We start from the raw sequence: 21,116 nt of genomic DNA, 5'->3' as shown, positions 1-21,116 counted from the left end.
AAACACACCCAGGCAGAGAAGCAAAAAGAACAAAGAATTTTTTAAAATGAGGAGAGCTTGAGAAACATTTTGGACAACATGAAGCGTAACAATATCCACATCATGGAAATACCAGAAGAAGAGAGTGGGCAAGGGATCGAGAACGTATTTGAAGACATAATGACAAGAATCTTCCCTAATCTGGTGAAGGAAAAGGTAACACAAGTCCTGGAAGCTCAGAGAGTCTCAAACAAGTTGGACCCAAGAGGCCTACACCGAGGCACATAATAATTAAAATGACAAAATTAAAATGACAAGGCTTAAAGAGAAGGCGAGAATCCTAGAAGCTGCAATAGAAAGGCAAGTAGTTACCTACAAGGGAGCACTAATTAGATTGGCATCTGATGACTCAACAGAAACACTTCAGGCCAGAAGGGAATGGCGTGAAATATTCAAGGTAATGAAAAGCAATGACCTACAACCAAGGCTACTTTACCCAGCAAGGCTATCATTTAAAATCAAAGGAGAAATAGGAGCTTCCCAGACAAGAAAACGCTAAAGGACTTTGTTAACACCAAACCAGTACTGCAACAAATGTTAAAGTGCTTGTTTTAAGAAGAAGCAGAAAAAGAGAAAGAACCCCCCACCACCAAAAAAAAAACCATGAAAACAGTCTAACAATAAAATGGCACTACATATGTGTTTATCAATAATTGCCTTAAATGTAAGTGGCTTAAATGCCCCAACCAAAACCCATAGCGTAGCTGAATGGATAAGAAAATATGATCCATTATATATGCTGCCTCCAAGAGATGCATCTCAGATCAAAAGATAGACACAGACTAAAAGTAAAGGGTTGGAAAAATATATTTCATGCAAATGGAAAGGAAAAAAAAAGAAAACTGGAGTAGCAGTACTTCTATCTGACCAAATAGACATAAAAACCAAGGCTATATTAAGAGACAAAAGAAGACACTACATACTGATAAAGGGAACGCTCAAACAAGAGGATATAACCATAGTAAACATTTACTCATACAATATAGGAGCACCTAAATATGTAAAGCAAATCTTGATGGACAGAAAAAGAGATAAATAGAAATACAGTCATAGTTGGGGATTTTAACAACCCATTGACTTCAATTGATAGCTCTTATTGGCAGAAGATCAACAAGGAAACAGCAGCCTTAAATGACATACTAGAGCAAATGGATTTAATTGATATCAGAGCATTTCACCCCAAAGCAGCAGAATATACATACTTTCAAGTGCATGTGGAATGTTTTCTAGGCGAGATCACATATTAGGACACAAAACAAATCTCAATAAATTTAAGAAAATTAAAATCATATCAAGCATCTTCTCAGACCACAATGCTATGAAACTAGAAATCAATCACAAGAACACTGAACAACATGCGAAGACATGGAAACTAAATAACGTGTTATTAAACAATGAGTGGGTCAACAACTAGATCAAGGAAGGAAACAAAAGACACCTTGAAACAAATGAAAATGAAGACAGAACAATCCTAAATCTGTGGTACATTGGGAAAGCAATCCTAAGAGAGAAAGTCATAGCCTTACAGGCCTATCTCAAAAATAAGAAAGAGCTCAAATAAACAATATAACTTTATACTTAAAGGACCTTGAAAAAGAACAACAAACAAAGCCCAAAGTGAGTAGGAAATAATAAAGATCAGAGCAGAAATAAATGAAATAAAATGTTAAACAACAATACAAAAGATCAATTCATCCCAGAAAAGGTTCTTTAAAAAGATAAACAAGATTGACAAACCTTTAACCAGACTCATCAAGAAAAAAGGAGAAAGAATCCAAATTAATAAAATCAGAAATGAAAGAGGAGAAATAACAACTAGCACCAAAGAAATACAAAGGATTGTAAGAAAATATTATGAACAATTATATGCCAACAAACTGGACAACCTGGATGAAATGGATAAATTCTTAGAAATATACAATCTTCCAAAAACCTATTAGGAAGAATCAGAGAATCTGAATAGACAGATTACACCTAATGAAATTGAAATAATAATCATAAAACTCCTAACAAATGCCCTGTACCAGATGGCTTCACCGGTGAATTTTACCAAACATTCCAAGAACTAACACCTCTCCTTCTCAAACTATTTCATAAAATCCAAGAGGAGGGAAGGCTCCCAGACTCATTTTATGAGGCCAGCATTATCCTAATTCCAAAACCAGTAAAAGACATTACAAAAAAAGAAAATTATAGGACAATATCCTTGATGAACATAAATGCTAAACTCCTCAATGAAATATTAGCACACCAAATATAGCAATGCATCAAAATGATCATACACTGTAATCAAGTGGGATTTATTCTGGGAATGCAAGGTTGGTACAGCATTCATAAATCAATAAATGTGATTCACCACATAAACAAAATGAAGGATAAAAACCACATGATCATATCAATAGATGCAGAGAAAGCAATGAGGAGAAAGCATTTGATAAAATCCAGTGCCCATTCATGATGAAAACTCTCAACAAAGTGGGACTAGAGGGAACATACCTCAACATAATAAAGGCCATATATAACAAACCCACTGCCAGCATCATACTCAATGGGCAAAAACTACAAGCGCTCCCCGTAAGATCGGGAAAAGACAGGGATGTCTGTTTTCACCACTGTTATTCAAGATAGAACTGGAAGTACAAGCCACAGCAATCAGAAAAAAGAAGGGAAAAAAGGCATCCAAATTGGAAAGGAAGAAGTAAAACTGTCTTTATTTGCAGATGACATGGTACTAAACATAGAGGACACCAAAGATTCCACCAAGAACTACTAGAAATAGTATATGAATTCAGCAAATTTGCAGGAAACAAAATTAATATCCAGAAATCAGTTGCATTTTTATATGCCAATAACAAACAGAAAGGAAAATAAGGAAGCAATCCCATTCACAATTGCTTCAAAAAGAATAAAATACCTAGGAATAAACCTAACCATGGATGTAAAAGACCTGTACTCAGAAAATTATAAGACACTGAAGAAAGAACTAGAAGAATATACAAATAAATGGAAGCACATATTGTGTTCATGAATAGGAAGAATTAACAGCATTTAAATGTACATACTTCCCAAAACAATCTATAGATTCATTGCAATTCCTATCAAGATTCCAATGACGTATTTCACAGAACTAGAACAAATATTTCAGAAATTTATATGAAACTACAAAAGGCCCAGCATAGCAATGACAATCCTGAGAAGGAAGAAGAAAGCTGGAGGAATCATGCTACCTATTTTCAAACTATACAATAAGGCTATAGTAATAAGAACCGCCTGGTACTGGCATAAAAATAGACACATAGATCAATGGAACAGAATAGAGAGCCCAGAAACAAATCTACATCTTTATAGTCAATTAATATTCAACAGAGGAAGCAAGCACACACAATGGGCTAAAGATAGTTTGTTCAATAAATGGTGTTGGGAAAATCAGACAGATATATGAAGAAAAATGAAACCAGACCACCTTCTTAGACCACACAAAAGAATACATTCAAAATGGATCAAAGAATTAAATGTAAGACCTGAAACCATAAAAATCCTAGAAGAACACATAGGCGGAAAAATCTTGGGTATTGCTTGTAGAAAGTTTTTATGGGATATATCTTCCCAGGCAAGGGAAACAAAAGAAAAACAAACAAATGGGACTACATCAACTAAAAAGCTTTTGCACAGCAAAGGAAACCATCAACAAAATAAAAAGACAACCCACAGAATGGGAGAACATATTTGCCGATATGTCTGATAAGAGGTTAACATCTAAAATATATAAAGTACTTATAAAACTCAACACCAGAAAACAACCTGATTAAAAAATGGGCAAACGACTTGAATAGACACTTCTTCTAAGAGAACATACAGATGGCCATATGAAAAGATGCTCAACATCACTAATCATAAGAGAAAATGCAAATTAAAACCAGGATGAAATACTATCTCATACCTGTCAGAATGGCTATCAATAAATCAACAAACAACAGGTGCTTGTAAGGATGTGGAGAAAGAGGAAGCCTTATGCATTGTTGGTGGGAATGCAGACTGGTGCAGCCACTCTGGAAAGCAGTATGGAGATACCTCAAAAAATTAAAAATGTATTTGCCTTTTGACCCAGTGATTCCACTTACAGGAATATATCCGAAGGAACCCAAAACACTAATTTGAAAGAATGTAAGCACCTCTATGTTGATTACAGTGTTATTTACAATCACTGAGATATGGAAGCAGCCCAAGTGTCCATCAATAGATGAGTGTATAAAATCACTGTGGGACATTTACACATTGGAATTCTACTCCGCCATAAAAAAGAAGAAAATTTTACCCTTTGCAACAGTATGGGTGGACCTGGAGAACATCATGCTAAGTGAAATAAGCCAGTCAGAGAAAGACAAGTACCATATGATTTCACTCATGTGTAATCTAATGAACAAACTGCACTAATGAGCAAAACAGAGACAGACTCATCGATGGAGAGCAGATGACAGCTAAGGGGCAGCGGGAGGTTAATGGGTGGTGGGATGGAGCAAAAAGAAAAAGGACTCATGGACACGGACAACAGTGTGGTGATTGCGGCAGGAAGGAGGTATAAGGGGACTAAATGTTAATGGAAAAAATACAATAAAGATAAAAAATATCGCAGTTCCCAATAACCTGTCAACAACATTAAATGAGGACTCATTTTCCCTATTATGCGACATACCCTGCGGTAGAGGCATGCACAAGCACCACTTCCTGCCCTCTTCCCAACAGGTGGCTCGTTTGAGAAACCTGAAGGTCAGTGAGGGAGTATGGAACAGGAAATGGAAAGAAAACAGGTTTGGAGTGAGATCTGGGAATTCATCCCAGATTCCACTCTCACCAGCTGTGTGATTTTGCTCCAGTTACCCAATTACGTTCCTCATTTGTAAAACTTGCATAATATCTGCTTGGGTGCTTGTGAGGATTAATTAGGATAACATATCTGAAGTGTCTACTGCATTGGATGCTGCTCTCCAGGAGTGCCAGTTCACACTTGTGAGCCCATCTCTTCCCACCGCTCACCCCCACCCCCGCCCCTCTGCCATGGCAATCCCAGAGTCAGCTCCAACAGCATAGAGCCTTCATGTTAACACGCAATGAGATGTTTATTTCATGAGTGCCTAACACCCAGGAGCACATACCCAACATTCTTAAGAAACACTGTAGGCGAAACAGTTGTTAGGAGCTGTGATCTGAGTCTGAAAAAAAAAATCGCCCATTTTTACAGAAGGAGGCATTGTTGAAATGTGAATCTGTATTCAAGCCCCAGTCCTCAGTGGGAAACACCCTCTATTTCTACCAGAACAATAGTTCCTTGTCCTATGACAATGCTGGCTGCATAGCCCTGCAAAGCATCAAATTCCCATGGCAATGGCAGCAGTTTCTCCGGGGACACTGTTTCCAGTGTCCCCGGAGAAACTGCACCACCTGACCCAGGGCCTTGGCCATTGAAAGGAGGCTCCGTTCCCAGCCAGAGCAATAGGAAAACAGAACTGGCCTTAATATCTTGGTGACATTCGTCTTGGTGAGATCTTGTATTTGCTGCTGCAGGGCTCAGACCCTCCGGTGAAGTTGTGTTTGAGAGATGTGTGTATGAAGTCGAGAGAGATAAAAACGAGACATACTGAAATGCCCCAAATGATTGTTCTCTTCTAGGGAGCATGTACGCTTATCTCCAAAATGTTGCTCTTACTTCTCAAGAAAATGTGCAAACTGGCCTGCATTTAAGTCTTCCCCCTCTGCAGCTGGGAGCTTGGAGGAAATTAGCACACCTCTCTGAGCCTCACTTCTTTTCATCTGAAAAATGAGGTTAATAACAAGGACCTCAGATGATACTGTGAGGATTAAATCACACAAATGTAAAAATATGCTCAATAAAAACTAGAATTTTTCTTTCATTATATAGGGAATTGCATCCAGAGCCTCTGAGAATGTCTTCAGTGATTCTGTGTTTCACTTTTCAAGGGGAAATTTGATTTCTGCAGTAGCCAAATATGCTTCTGGGACTAGTAAATAATGTGTGTGATAAAGCTGAGAAACTGTATTTTTTACTTTTTTAAAGCAACAGTCTCTCTTAAATACTCAGACTGGTTTCCATATGTGACCTGTAAATTGACCTTGACCCATTGGATCTCTATTCAAATTGTATCCAGAAGCCAACTGCTTCTCAACACCCCCTCTGTTATTACCTGTTCAAATTGAAGCCATTTTATCTTTCTCCAGGATTATTGCAAATAGCCCCCTAACTGGTTTCCCTTTCGCAAGAAAAGTTATTTTGAGCAATGGCAATATTTTTGGAATAAATGTATCATCTCCCCAGAGGAATGCTTTGACTGTCATTCACTCACTCAACAAATATTTATGGAAACCATACCATATGCTAGCATTGTTCTGGGCTCTGGCAGTAGAGCAATAAACACTACAGGTACCGATCCCTGCCTCATAGAGCATGTATCTTGAGAGGCACAATGAACATTAAACAAACAATGTATAGCCTATGTCAGATGGTGATGGGTGCTGTGGAGAAAAAATAACGTGGAGTAAGGGGGAGAAAGGAGCACAGGGAGTGGGGGGTTGTTATTTTAAAGATGGGAGCTGAGGAAAGCCCCTCTGATAAGCTGACATTTGAATAGAGGCCAAAAGGAGAGGAGGAAGGGAAACTTGTGGTTATGTGAAAGGAGGGAGAGGGAAGGATATTCCAGGAAGAGGAAAGAGCAGGTATGAAGGGCCTGAGGCAAAGCAAAGAGACCAGGATGGCTGGGGCACAGTGGGTGAAGAACAGAGAGGTGGGTACAGATGTGGTGGGAACAGGAAAGGGTCATGGTAGGTCCTGTGGGACATCAGAGAGTTCAGACTTCTACGCTATGGAGTTGGAAAGCCATTAGAGGATTTTGAAGGGAGAGGTAACTGTGATATAATTTACATTTTAAAGGGATCATTCTGGCTAATGAGTTCTGTAGAGTAGTGGATCTCACCTTGAGTGTGCATCACAATCACCTTAGAGGCCTTGCTACTGAGCCCATCCCCAGAGTTTCTGATTAGTAGGTCTGGTGTGGTGCAGTATAATTTGCATTTCTAGCAAGTTCCTAGGTGATGCTGCTGCTGCTGGTCTAGGACCATATTTTGAGAACCACTGGTGTAGAGAATAGTTTTGTAGGAGGGGCGATAATGGGAAAATCAGTTAGGAAGCTATTTGTAATAATCCAGGAACAAGATAACGATGGCTCCAATCCAACCAGCAGAGGAGGTGGTAAGAAGTGTTTGAATTCTGGATACAATTTGAATATAGATGCAATGGGATCTGCTGGATGGTTGAATATGGGGCATTATGAAAGGGGGATTTTAAATTAGGCAACTAGATGAGAGAGTTGCCATTTACCGAGATGAGGAAGACTGTTGGATGGGGGATAAGGAAGCTATTGAGAGTTCACTTTGGGGAGTGTTAAATTTGACATGCCTATTAGATAGCCAAATGACGATGTCAATTAAGCCTTTCTTGAAGAGTCTAGATTTGAGGAGAGAGTTCTGGGCTGGAGATAGACTAGCAGGAGTCATCAGCATGTAGGTGACTTTACCGTAAAGACTGACTGAGATCATCACTGGGGAGAGAAGGAAGAGAAAATGCTCAAGGACTAAATGCGTGGAAGTCAGTTCAGTGGTTAGAAACAGGGCAATGAGAGGGACCAGAAATGAGACTGAGAAATTATCAGGGAGGTAAAAGGAAAACCTGGAGAATGTGGTGGACTGGATGTCAAGGGAAGCAAGTATTTCAATGACTTCAGGGACATTTACTACAAAGTTACCTTGTCATGACAGTTATATCAGGTCCCCACTGTGCAGGAGGAAATATAGGCTACCATGGAATAGGCCCAACTTTAAAGTGTTTTCCTGTGGATAAATGATTTCCACAAGAAAAGATCATCACTGTGATTGAAATTTATTATTTTATATATACTTTTTAGCTGATTTTATTTTCACAACCAAAAAGCATAGCATTGAAATAATTTAATAATTGACATGGGCTAAAATCTTTTATCTTCAAGCATTCTGTTTCACTCTTGTCATCAAAGCAAATTATCGAATTTTTAGAGCTGGAGCTATAAATCTAAGTACAATAGTTGTGTGTGTGGGCAAATTTGAGAAATGTCTTAGGAGGTACAGCATGCTTTTTCTTGCCCCCTTCTTTTTAGTTTCTGATACTAGGTCTTGGAAATCTGGTTTTTCAGGGAAAAAAACAAATTGTGGAAACCAGTGCTTCAAATTCTTCATTCCTCAAGCTCTGAACAATCTGGTCTTTAATCGTTCCCTTTTTCCAAGTACAGCAGGTTGGGAGTAGCCATGTGGTTGTAATGCTGGGAGGACTGGGGAAGACTAGATGTGAGACCAGGGCAGGATTTGGGTTGATGACGGAGAGCAGGGAGAACATCATCTGGATTTCCTTCAGAAGCCCAGATCTTTGGAGGGCAGCCTGCTATTGGGGCTGAGAGATGGGTTCTGCAATTGGTCGGCTTGGGTTTGACTAACCAAGCAGAGGACATAAAGAACACATGGCTCAGAGCCTTATGCTGCTCACCCTGGTGAGATCTAACTGTGGGCAGATCAGCTCCCTAAAGTTCTAAGTGCAGGAAGCTGTCGCTTGCTTCTCTGTGAGAATTACTGTAGCTGGCAGTTCAGAAGGTACTGAGCCGAGTCATTTGTTGCATCTTTTATCAGGTATATCTGATGGCAGCTCAGCCTTACTCAGTAACCTCGTTATAGAAAATTCATTTCACAGAATTTTGCGTTGCCTTTTCTTTTTTTTTTTTTTTGAGTTACAGCTTCTGGGAACTCATCTTCAAACCCCAAATAGACGTAAAAAAGTATACCACAGACTCCATATTTCTTCTTATTGTAAGGAAAAATGCTGCTTGTAACTCAGCATTACATTCTCCAAGTAAATTGGGTAAAGAAGACAATGCCCAGTGCTGTGTGTGATACAACTACTGGGAAGTGCTGTGTGTGATACAACTACTGGGAACTTGACTCCAGAAGAGGTGAATGGTACACACAACACATTGCTGTATGCTACTTCCTTTTTTTTTTTTTTTTTTGGAAAGGACCCGGTTTAATTAAAATGATAGACTTCACCAATAGCAAAAAGGAATACAACTGGTATCTCCAGGGCGACCTTAAACTCATATTCTTCATCTTTCTCTCTGGCCATCACATCATGTCACCCAAGACAGACTGTGATTTCGGTGGTTCAATGGGGAGACCGGCGACAAACCATAAACCACCGTTTAGCCTCATGGGTGATCAAAGGAGAGGCCCCTGGGCACCACAGGAAGCTAGTCTTCATCCTCTCGCCTGTCACCAGAGACATCTGGTACCGTTGCTGGGACAAGACCTCTTAGATGTACAGGAAGTTACATTGAACTTTCGGGGGATCCCAGATAAGGTCCTGTCTGCTGTGTTACCCCAGAACTTCCCTGTCCCTTCTCTGTCAGCTCTCCTTAGGGATCTGGGGTACGATTCCACCGGCCTCCGCGTAGGGACCTGGTGAAACCTGGGCGGCGTTGCACATCACCACGTGCGATTCTCTCTCGCCTCTCCCGTATGCTACTTCTTTAAGGGGGGCTGTCGGTGCTGGGGCTAAGCTCTCGTCCCCCTAGAAACTGCCAAAACAGACTGCATGGAGCTATATTCTGCTTCTCTATAAGCGGAAAACAATTGTTTATTATTCAGGTTTACTTCTCAAATAGGTTATTAAAATACTTAGGACTAGGTATATAACTTCTCCATGTCTCATTCATTCAACAAATAAATATTTCAGGCACTGTTCTATGTGTTTGGGGTATCAGTCAATAAAACAGACAAAAATCCTTGCATTCCTGGAGTTTACATTTGTAGTAGGGCAGAGAAAAATAACTAAAAGCATAGTAGATATGTTTTCATGTAATAAATTATGTAATATGTTGGAAAGCCATAAAATGATATAGAAAAAAAGTAGAGCATAATAAGAGATTTGAACATGAAGAGAGAGGGACATTTGACTGCAGAGTTGCAAGAGGTGAAGCATATTAGTTAAATGGATTTCTAGGGGAAGAATGTTTCAGGCAGATGGAAGAGCCAAGGCAAAAGCCTTAGAACAGAAACAATCAGAAATGTGTAAGGAATACCATGGAGACCAGTGTGGCTGGAATGGAATGAATGAGGAATGAGACCGTTTGTAGAGGGCCTCACTGGCCCCTTTAAGCACTTTGGCATCTAGTCAGAGTGAAATGGGAATTCCTGGGAGGAGTTTAAACAGAGGAATGATATGATCTGGGTTACATTTTAGGAAGATCATTCTGGTTTCTGTATTAGGAATAGCCACTTTTAAGAAAAATTTATATTTTTTGATGTGAGAGAGATTTGTTGTTTTACTTACTTATGCATTTCTTGGTTGCTTCTTGTATGTGCCCTGAATAGAGATCAAATCCACAACCTTGGTGTATTGGGACAATTCTCTAACCAACTGAGCTACCAAGCCAGGGCAGGAAGAGCCTCTTGGAAGGCTTTGAGAACCAGATGACCATGTGGAAGGCTGTAGTGATAATCCAGTCAAGAGATGACGATGACTCAAACCAGGATGGCAGCTCTGGCAGGTGGAGAGAAGTGGTATGCATGAGAGGGGTCAACACCAAGGTTTTTGGTATGAGCAATTGGAAGGATGGGATTTCCATCCACTGAAATGGGAAAAACCTCTGATGGACTAGGTTTGTGAGAGAAGATGAGAACTTCATTTTTAGACATGTTACACTTGAGATGCCTGTGAGGCATCAAACTGACATGTCAGGTAGGCAGCTGCATGTTTAGACTAAAGTTTGAAAGAGAGGTTGGTCATGAGATAAAAATATGGGAGTCATTGTCATATCGATAGAGGAGTTTATTAGGAAATTTTGTACAGGGAAAGAGGAAAACCGAGGACTGATCCCCCGGGTGCTCCAGAATTCATAGGTCTTGATAAAGAAGAGGGACTTCAAATGAAGGCTGAAAGGGAATAACCAATGAGATAAGTACAGTGTCCTGGAAACTGAGTGAAGAAAATATATTGAGGAGGAGGGATTGATTAATCATGCCACTGGATTTACAGGTGAACTTTCTCCTCTGTAAAATGCAGGTAATAATAGCACCTGCCTCAGAGGCTTAAGTGAGATAATTTATGTGAATGGCCAATCATAATGTCTGATGTCAGTAAGAGTTCAAAAATACTGCCTATTATTTTTATGCCTAACACTTCTGAAAAATCACTTATAGTAGTCACCCCTTGTCCATGGTTTCCCTTTCCATAGTTTCAGTTACTGTGGTTAACTGTGATCTGAAAATATGAAATGGAAAATTGCAGAAATAAACAATTCATAAGTTCAAAACTTTGCGTCATTTTAAATAGCATGATGAAATACCATGCCGTCTCACTCTGTTCCTCCCAGAACATGAATCATCTTATTGTCCAGTGCATCTACCCTGTATACATGCACGACCTGATCATTAGTCACTTAGTAGTCATCTTGGTTATCTGGTAAGTTATCAGGGAGAGAGAGAGAGAAGAGAGAGACCACATTCACAGTCTTTTCTCTCCCTTCTTTCTACTCACTCAGGAACCTCAACCTACAAAACTATTTTTCGTATCTGATGGGTAACATTCCACAGGGAGGGAGTGGAATCTAGTGTTGACAACCCTGACCATTTTCCTCTAGGTTTATTTCAAAATACACAGGGTGTTTGTCTGTAGGCAGTGGGTTTGATTGTATCCAGCACTGGTAGCAAATACCCCATTTTTTCTCCTCTTTCTTGTGTTTCTTAATCAAGGTTTTAGAAAAAGCATTGTGGGGTATGCAAGATGCTGAATCTTTACGGTTGGCCTACATATTTATATTGACCTGATTACTTGTGAGGTCAGATATCCTTTTAGGTGTTTATTGTTCATTTCTAAATTGGCATTTTCTGTATGTCTCCTCTTCATATAAGCTTTTAATTTTAATAAAGATATTTGTCAATATTTTCTATATAGACCTTGTGTATCTTGTGTAAGAACCCAACAGAGCCCTCAATAAACTGGGAACTTCAGTTACATGGGAGTGGAAACAGATGCTGTCAGTACTCCACCCATGTTCTCTTGCCTTTACCACTTCCTCATAGGCTGATTTCAACTGCCGCACCTACATTTCTTTGCCTGAGGTTTTCCAAAGTGGCTGTACTGCTGTGCATTTCCAGCAACAATATCCAAGATTCCAACTGTCCCTCAACCCTGTCATCACTTGGAACTGTCAGGGTCTTTTTTTAAAAGCCACTCTGATAGGTGTAATGTTGTGTCATCATGACTTTAATTTTCACTTCCCTGATGATGAAAGATGTCACGCATCTTTCATGTGCTTATTGGCTATCCATGTATCTTCTTTGGTGAAATGTCTGTTGAAGTTTTTGTTCATTTAAAAAATCATTTGCTCAATTTTCTTATTGTTGAATTTTGATAGTTCTTCATATATCATATTATGGAGACAAGTTTTTAGTCAGATAAATGATTTGCAAATATTTTCTCCCACTCTGTGGCTTGTCTTGAGTTTAGTAGTGTCTTTCACAGAACAGAAGTTTTGTATTTTTTTTCTTTTATGGCTTGTGCTTTTTAGATGTCATATATAAAAACTAACTCACCTAGGTCACAAACTAGGATCAGCACCTAAATGTTTATGATTCATTTTGAGTTCACCTTTGTATATGGTGCGAAAAATGAATCAAAGAGTTATTTATTTGCATATGGATGCTTCTTCCAGTTATTTTTAAACAATACATTTTAGATGAAGCTGCCAATCACCAGTTGCCCATAGCTGAGGCCTTTTGAATAATCCAAATAGTTTCTGCAGAGGAATGTTCAAACTTAACACAAAATTTGTTGCAGATTTGTTCCTCTACTCGTTTAGTCATTTTGAATGCGACGTCCACACAGTATACATGCTCACTCAATGGCGTCTACTGCCCCCACTGACTAGTACAGTGAAGTTGTCATTGTTCATGCATGCACATTCCAGTCCATTCTCCTTGGCTCCAGGTTACATCAATGTTGTGCAAAGTGTTCTTTTTATATTAACAATGACTGGACTTTTTCCAGACAGACCTTGTACTCATGTAACCCATATCGTAATTAAAATGTAGAATACTTCCATTACTCTAGGAACTTTCTTTGTGCCCCTTCCCAATCAACCCCCTTCTCTGAAGCCTCCACTGTTCTGTTTTTTGTTGTTGTTGTTGTTTTTTCTGTCATAGGTTAGGTTTGCCTAATCTAGAATTTCATATGAGTGGAATCATACAGTTTGTCCCCTTTTGTGTCTGGTCTGACTTTGTTTAGTCAGCACAATAGCTTTGAGATTTATTCACATCATTGTATGGATCAGTAGTTCATTCTTTTTAAAAAATATTTATTTTATTTATTATTTTAATTGAATTTATTGGGGTGATATTGGTTCACAAAACAATATAGGTTTCAAGTGTACAACTCAATAAAACATCATCTGCACACTGCATCATGTGCCCATCACGTCAAGCAAAGTCTCTTTTCATCTGCATTTCCCCACCCCCTGCCCACCTCCACCCAGCCCTCACCCCCCTTCCCCTCTGGCTGTCACCACACTGTTGTTTGTGTCTCTGTGTTATGTATGTATGTTTTTGATTAATCCCTTCACCTTATTAAATACAGTCCCCCAATCCCCTTTCCCTCTCACAGCTGTCAGTGTGTTTCATGTATCCATGCCTCTGTTTATATCTTGGTAGTCAGTTTATTTTGTACATTAGATTCCACATATAAGTGATGTTATATGGTATTTGTCTTTCTCTGCTTGGCTTATTTTACTTAGCCTAATAATCTCTAAGTCCATCCATGCTGCCGCAAAACAAACAAACGAACGAACAAACAAAACCCAAAACAAAAACAAACGAAAAATCAGTTCATTTTTATTGCTGACTGGTTTCATTCATGGACATGCCACAGTTTGTTCTGCTGATAGACATCAGGGATGATTCCAGTATAATCATGATCCATAAAGGAACATTCCCTTACAGGCTTTTGATGGACTAAGTCTTTCTCTTCTCTCAAATAAACATCTAGGAGTGAAATTGCTGGTCACTGGGCAAATGGCGTAGACTGGTTGATTGCACTTGGTGAATAAAAAGTGATGCTTTTCTTGGATTCTGTTCAGTTTTCTCTGCCTGTTTTCTTCCCAGCCTCTCTCTCCCCCAACTCCACCAAAATCAACAGCTGTAACAGTAATATGATTCTAGATTAGGAGTTATTTATTGCTGTCTGGGAGCGCTCGTTTAGCTTGGGAAACAGTATTTTATAAGACAGTAGTTTTCACAACTTAACAGAGACCAGAACCTATTTTCAAATGAAATATTCTAAGGAGCTCCAATGTATAAAAGCACCTTTTAAAATGGAGCGCTTTAGTTTTATGCTGATATCTCGCTGTTTGTGCCCACTATTTCCATCCTTGCTAAACAACTCCTTAATTTCTGTAGCTCACATTCTGAAACATTTTAGTATAAGAAATTGATACTTAGTGGGTAATCTTCTTGTCTAAATTGTATGGATATGAGTCTGTTGCTGTGATAGTTTATGTGTTCAGTTGATACTGTGGCCTTTCGGAGAAGTGATACACATGAAAGACTTTAAACTGGAATTCTCTAACTCAGGGATTCTGAAGAGCAACCTGATTCAAACAGAAGCACCCCTGGCTATAGTGGCTAAAAGAGAATTTGGCATCTAAATGGGACCTCTCTGGGTTTTGTTTTGTTTTAGGACTTTAATTTCTCTGTGATCAAAAGGGATTGAATTGATAATAAGGGTGTGTGTGTGTGTGTGCACATGTGTATGTGTGTGTATGTTACTGAGCTATCTTAATACTGTAACATCACATTTTGTTAATATTATCTGGATTTTGCTTTAAAATCTAATCAGGTAACTTTTTTTTTTTTTTTACTTTTATTTTGATAACATTTAGTAGATGGGAAAGAGACTATAGGAGCTTCCTTTGTCTAGTGTATAATGTGGCTTGAAGTGAGGTCCTGTCTCATTTTAGAAGATTTGGCAGCTACATTAAAGCATCATTCCCTTAGAGATGTGAGGGCCTGAGTTGTCCATGTCATTGATCCCAGATAAATAAGAGAGCTGATGGCACAGATTAGAAAAGCTGTTTCCTTCTGACATTCTGATATTTCTTTGGGGAGGCCATGTAGCAACCATGTTAACTCTGGTTGGTCTGTAGTGCGGCTGGATTAATCCAGGAGATATCAAAGTGGAGGGGAAGGTTAGCCTCACAGGCAAACCCCTAGGGAACACTCAAAGCTTTATATTTTTCCTCACCACCTCACTATGCTCCCTACGGAGAAGACCTCAGATAGAGGCCAAGGACAAAATGGACCCTGAGGGTAAATTTAAGCCACTGTATTAGGGAGCAGTTTCTCATGGGAAGAGGAAAGGGTTTATAAATAAAACAGAAGTGAGTCGAAAACCCTCTTAGACCTCTTTGGGAGTACTCCATGTTCTTTCATCCTTTCTCTGAACTCATAAATGTAGATGGTCCCTGACCTATTTCTTTTCTTGAAAGGTGGTGTCTCCACCCTTTGAAGCCATAGTAGGTGTCGGAGTGGGGCCTACAGGCAACCGAGGACTGCTTCTAGGCCAGGAAACCTGCCCCATGGCTCATGCAGAGCTGAGCCTGGCCCACCTAGGAGTCCATGATGACAGAGAGCCTGAAACCTTGCACAAGGGGCTGTGGTCACAATGGAACTGGTGTTCCCGGTTCTGCCTTGCTCCGACTTGGTTCTGGTTCAGCAGAATTTTTGGCCCTTGGCTTGCCTCTCTTTTTTGTCTTATTCCTTGTTCCTGCCCTTTTCATTTGCTCATTTACCTCTGTTTCCTTGACCTGCCCCTCTACATTCTGTGATGATGTGAGTTTGGATTCACACTGTAGTCCACTCCTTTCCTTGCCAATTCAGGAAGCATCTTTAATTCTAGTTTGTTCCCCTATACTGACCCCACATGCTGGCATGGATGCACCTGGACAGCTGCCTCACCTTGGCTGACTTCTCTTGTTTGGGTACCAATAGGAACTGAAAATTTCAGCAAACACTTGAAACACTTTGATAAATAAACACTGTTCATGTCTTTAGAGGTTTATAATAAAATAGATTGACTCTGATATCAACAAAATTATGTAAAGCATTATTATTCAGGTTAAGTCCAACTTGGTTCACTAATGCTAGGATTATCTGAATTTTTTAATTGACTTGGAGTAAGATATCTAAAATAAGTAAAATGTTTAAGTAAATATATATTGTGGTAGCAGTTGTTAGAAAAAAATTGATCTGTAATTCAAACACTTTAAAGAGCATTAAATTAGAGTCATAGCCACACAACAGAAAGGATTATTTTAGAATGTCTTTCAGGAAGAGGTAATTCTCAAGTTTAGATTTAAATCAAGGAAGAATATGAGTCAGTATCCAATTATTAATTCAATGATGAAATAAAGATAATATTTATTATTATTGTGAGATCAAAATATTTATCAGGTTTATCTAGCCCTTAGGTAAATCCCAAGCCTTTATAACACAATGCAGTAACATTACATGACAGACTTTGTCAAAATAAGGCTTGAACATTGATTCCCTTTCTTCCCCCCGCCCCAAAAGTTAGAGTCACTAATATGATCTAAAATGATTACTTACATAGTTAATTAAGTACAATAAGATGAGAAAAAACTACTTGAAACTAAGTTTACTGATTATTTCTGAGATAATATCTAGCAAGTTATAGACACCACCCAACCCACACACTTGAGTTTCATCTGTGTTAATATGCAATCTGTAGTTTTGATAAACTGTCTGCTAATGGTTTTCTGTGGGCCAAACTAAATAATGATAACTAATTTCAAATACGGCATTTAGGATGCAAGGTATTTGCTTGCAGCACTGTAGCAGAAGATCAGATAGTTGAAACACAGCCTGTGTTTAGCTCCTTAAGTTTTTCAGGTAAAAAGAACTCCAGTGACCCATCAACCAGGTTCAAAATGGCTTATACCAGATTTTTTTTCTGAAAATCTTTTCACCATTTAGTCCTATTAAAAAAGACTTCTCAATAATGGTTCAAGTTCAGTTTGAGGAAGGGCACAATGACCATATAGACTGGTTTTCAGTTCAAATCCACATTTGATTTCATTCTCTCCCTCAGGTTCTGTGGGGACTTTACTAGCACACCCAATAAATTTCAGGCTACAGAGAAAACACTGGGTTTCAAGTATCATAAAAGATAAATCAAGTGCTTGAAACTGGGGCAGTCAATGATTTTTTTTTTTTTCAAATGCACATTAGGAGAAAAAAGAGCTTATTTCTCTCTCCCATGCATTTTTTTTTAACCAGTCAGTTTTTTTTGTTCATTTCACTCTTCATAGAAATTTACTTATCGACTTTGATTCTAGTTAGAACAATTCATCCAATCTTTTACATCTACAGCTTTAACCAGTCCTGTTTTTCTGACAGTTCAAACAGCATTATAAAAGATACTAGCAAGTTTTATCTGATTTCCTGATATCTTTTTTATTGTGACATCCTGTAATAATTCAAAATCGTAGTTAAATAGCAGCATGATGATGCTATTTATTGCAAAGCTATGGACTTGGCAGTACAAAGAGCATATGCAAAATAATGTATTTATGTGCAAAATTAAAAAGTAGTCACAGGGTTGTAGAACTTTAGGGTGAGACAGGCCTTTCAAAGAGCATTGAGTCCACCATCTTTATTTTACAGATGACAAAGATGCAGAACAGAAAGTGTAAATTAGTAGAGCAAAGTCCCCGAACAGTCTTCAAAATATCTTATCTTGAATCCAAAAGAGTTATAGCAGCTTCTAAACATAGCTTAGTTCACTCCTGTGTCCAGCTTTCCTCCCTTTCCCCACCTCAAATATTTGATCAATCATCAGGCCCTATCCAGTCCTTCCATTGAGATCTCCCACATTTGTCTCATCTCTCCTTTTCCAACATCACTACCATAATTTAGGTCATTATTCCTTTGGGGCTAAAGTCTGAAGTGCTGAGCTTGGTAAGAGTCTTTTACAAGCTTAACCCTGTCACTCTGTCTGCCTTTGTGGTCTTCACTTGCTTCTTCCATCCTCTGATTCTAATAATGATAAACTACTTGAAGTTCTGTGTTAGACCATGTTTTTAGTAATTTTTAGTTCCATGTACTTATTTACTGAACATGCATATGCTTCTTCCTCCATTTACCATATTATTTACCCTTTAGATCTTTGCTAAGTTATCTCTGACCCTCAGCCCATTCTGAGTTAAGGGCCCTTTTATGTATTCTCATGGTACCCATATTTCTTATAGTGTTCTTGCTCTCAATACTATTCAGAACACTGTGTTGTATGGTCAGGTAAGTTATTAAGATCCATGTTTAGACTGTAAGTTTAATAAAGACCAAGATTGTATCTTGTGAATTAGGTCTTCAGAGCCAGCAGAAAAAAAAAAGTACTCAGTAAAGGATAATAACAACAGCAGCAATAATAATATTTCATTTTTATTATTTGTTTTTTGTGTTAGACATTGTGCTATATTTATTGCCTAACTTACCGGTATTTTTTCTGTGATGATTAATCTTATATGTCAGTTTGGTACCTAGATATAATATTTGCTCAAACATGTCTACATATTGCTGGGAAAGTATTTTTAGATAAGATTAACATTTAAATCACTAGTCTTTGAGTTAGGTGGATTACCTCTGTAATGTGCGTAGACCTCATTCAATCAATTTTAGGCCTTAAGAAGAAGACTGATCTCCCCCTAGAAAGAGGGAACTCTGCCAGTGGACTGCCTTTGAACTCAAACTGCAACATCAATTTTTTCCTGTCTCCATTCTGCCAGCCTCGCTTGTAGATTTTGGACTTGCCAGCCTTCACAATTACGTAAGCCAGTTCCTTAAAGTCTTTATGTCTATGTCTATGTCTATATCTATATCTATATCTATAATCTATATCTATCCATGCAATACACAAAATATATTGCACATTCTGCTCTGTTTCTGTAAAGGACTCTAATATACCTTTCAGTAGCTCTATGATGAAGGTAATATTACTTTCATTTAGAAATGAGGAAATAGGACTACAAAGAAATTAATAAGTTTACTGTCCAAGGTCATTTATCTAGAAGGTAGAGAAACCAAATCCCAAATCAAAGTCTTATTTGACCATAAAATTCATTATCTTAACTATAGTAGGCTGGTTTGGCTGTCCCTGGCTGGTTTGGCTCAGTGGATTGAGCGTCGGCCTGCGAGCTAAGTGTCGCTGGTTCGATCTTCCAGTCAGGGCACATCAGAGAAGGAAAACTCTGACCTCAAAAAACCTCCGCTGCCTTGCGGCATACCTCTTCAGGGGAAAGGCTAAGGGAGTAAACCCCGACAGAAAATCGGGAGCCGGAGTCCCTAAGGCGGTTTGACGTTGTAGTCAACACCGGCAACTCCTGCGGCGCACCTGAAGCCAAGCTGTATTGACTCCGTCTTTCCCTTGGACCCTTCAGCTGCGAAGAGAGGGGGGGTCTGCTGCATGGGCAACAGAAGACCCTCCATATCACTCTGCCCAGGCTCTGTAGCTTCAGCTTCACTGGAGAGGACACTCCAGCGTCATCGCAAGATGTCGATTTAACACGGGAGGAGACAGATACCGTGTCACTCCCGAGTCGGACTGCACAGCCATTCTCGGCGGTGCAGATAGACTCTTAAGAAGCTACACCATCGTCTCTCGAGACGGACGGCTGCCGACGAGTATGCTAGGACTGAAAGAATAATTAAATGAATAAATAAACAGATAAATGAGATTGGCACCTTCTTTATATAGGTAGGACAAGTAGTTAAATATAATATCTCTAAAGCAGTAATGATTCAAGATCTTTTATCTGAAATTGATCTTCAAAATCATCCAATCATTTAATCCATTATTTTACTGTTGAGAAAACTGAGACTTACTTTTGTTATTCAGTTAATGAATGACTGAAGAGTTAAAAAATCCAGGTCTCTTAAGAGTCAGTTCTGGAATTTTTCCACAATACCAACACAGCCTCTTCCATAGGAACATTTGGTCACTGACTCCAATTTTCTATGGAAAATGGATGATGTAAGCAATGATCTTAGGGTAGAATCCTGAGACCACCATGCTGCCTGATTTTAGAGAGAAACTTCTTTTCTCCTTTCTTCACAACCTACATGATCAGAGCATGAACACATATGAATTTCCAGTCTAACTTATGCATCTTTCAAATTACAATGTGATTTAATAAACTGAGCGAAACAGTGCGATAGAGAAGAGGAAGGAATCTGACAATATGAGGTTAAACTTTTCATTGAACTCTTCAGCCAGAGTTAGTAGCTTTCTCTTTCATTTTTCCATAGCCCTTAGAACAAAATTCTATAATTTCATCCATCACAAAGGCTTTCAATCCTTTGTTGACCATTAAGTTAATGGTGCTTAATGGTGCCTGTGACATTTTCATATACACTCTGTGACTATTTGTTAAATAAATGATGCATGCATGCCTATTCAGGAATGATGGCTAAGCCCATTAGACTGATGGAGATTTCAAGAAGGAGGGTAACTTGCATCAACTTCCCAAATATGTATTTTCCCTCACAGCCTTGAAACTGACCAAATATTAATGACAGCTCATGAAGATATGCCAGAAGGGGCATATTCTCTACTTTCAGGATGAACACAATATGCTATGTTCTTTCCTGCTCATTCAGTGTTAGTTTTTATCGTCGAATGAGATCTCTGGTCTTTATACTTAAAAGATACTGTATATATAGGGGGAATAAAGTTGCAGTGAAGAAAAAGAGAAAAACTGATATCATCTTATATTCTCTGATGGTTGAAACAAAAGCTATCTCAGGGGAAAATTTCTCTTTTTTTATGAAGATGTTATTGGTGATGAAAGAGAGATTCTAGGCTGGCAGGTCTGGAAGATATTGAATTAAAAAGGAGGCTTAAATCCTTTGTATGATAAGGT

This window comes from Furipterus horrens, unplaced genomic scaffold, assembly GCF_987537825.1.
Source record: "Furipterus horrens unplaced genomic scaffold, mFurHor1.1.pri manual_scaffold_4, whole genome shotgun sequence".
NCBI lineage: Eukaryota > Metazoa > Chordata > Mammalia > Chiroptera > Furipteridae > Furipterus > Furipterus horrens.
The sequence above is the reverse complement of the archived record's forward strand: the minus strand, read 5'-3'. Positions refer to the sequence as shown.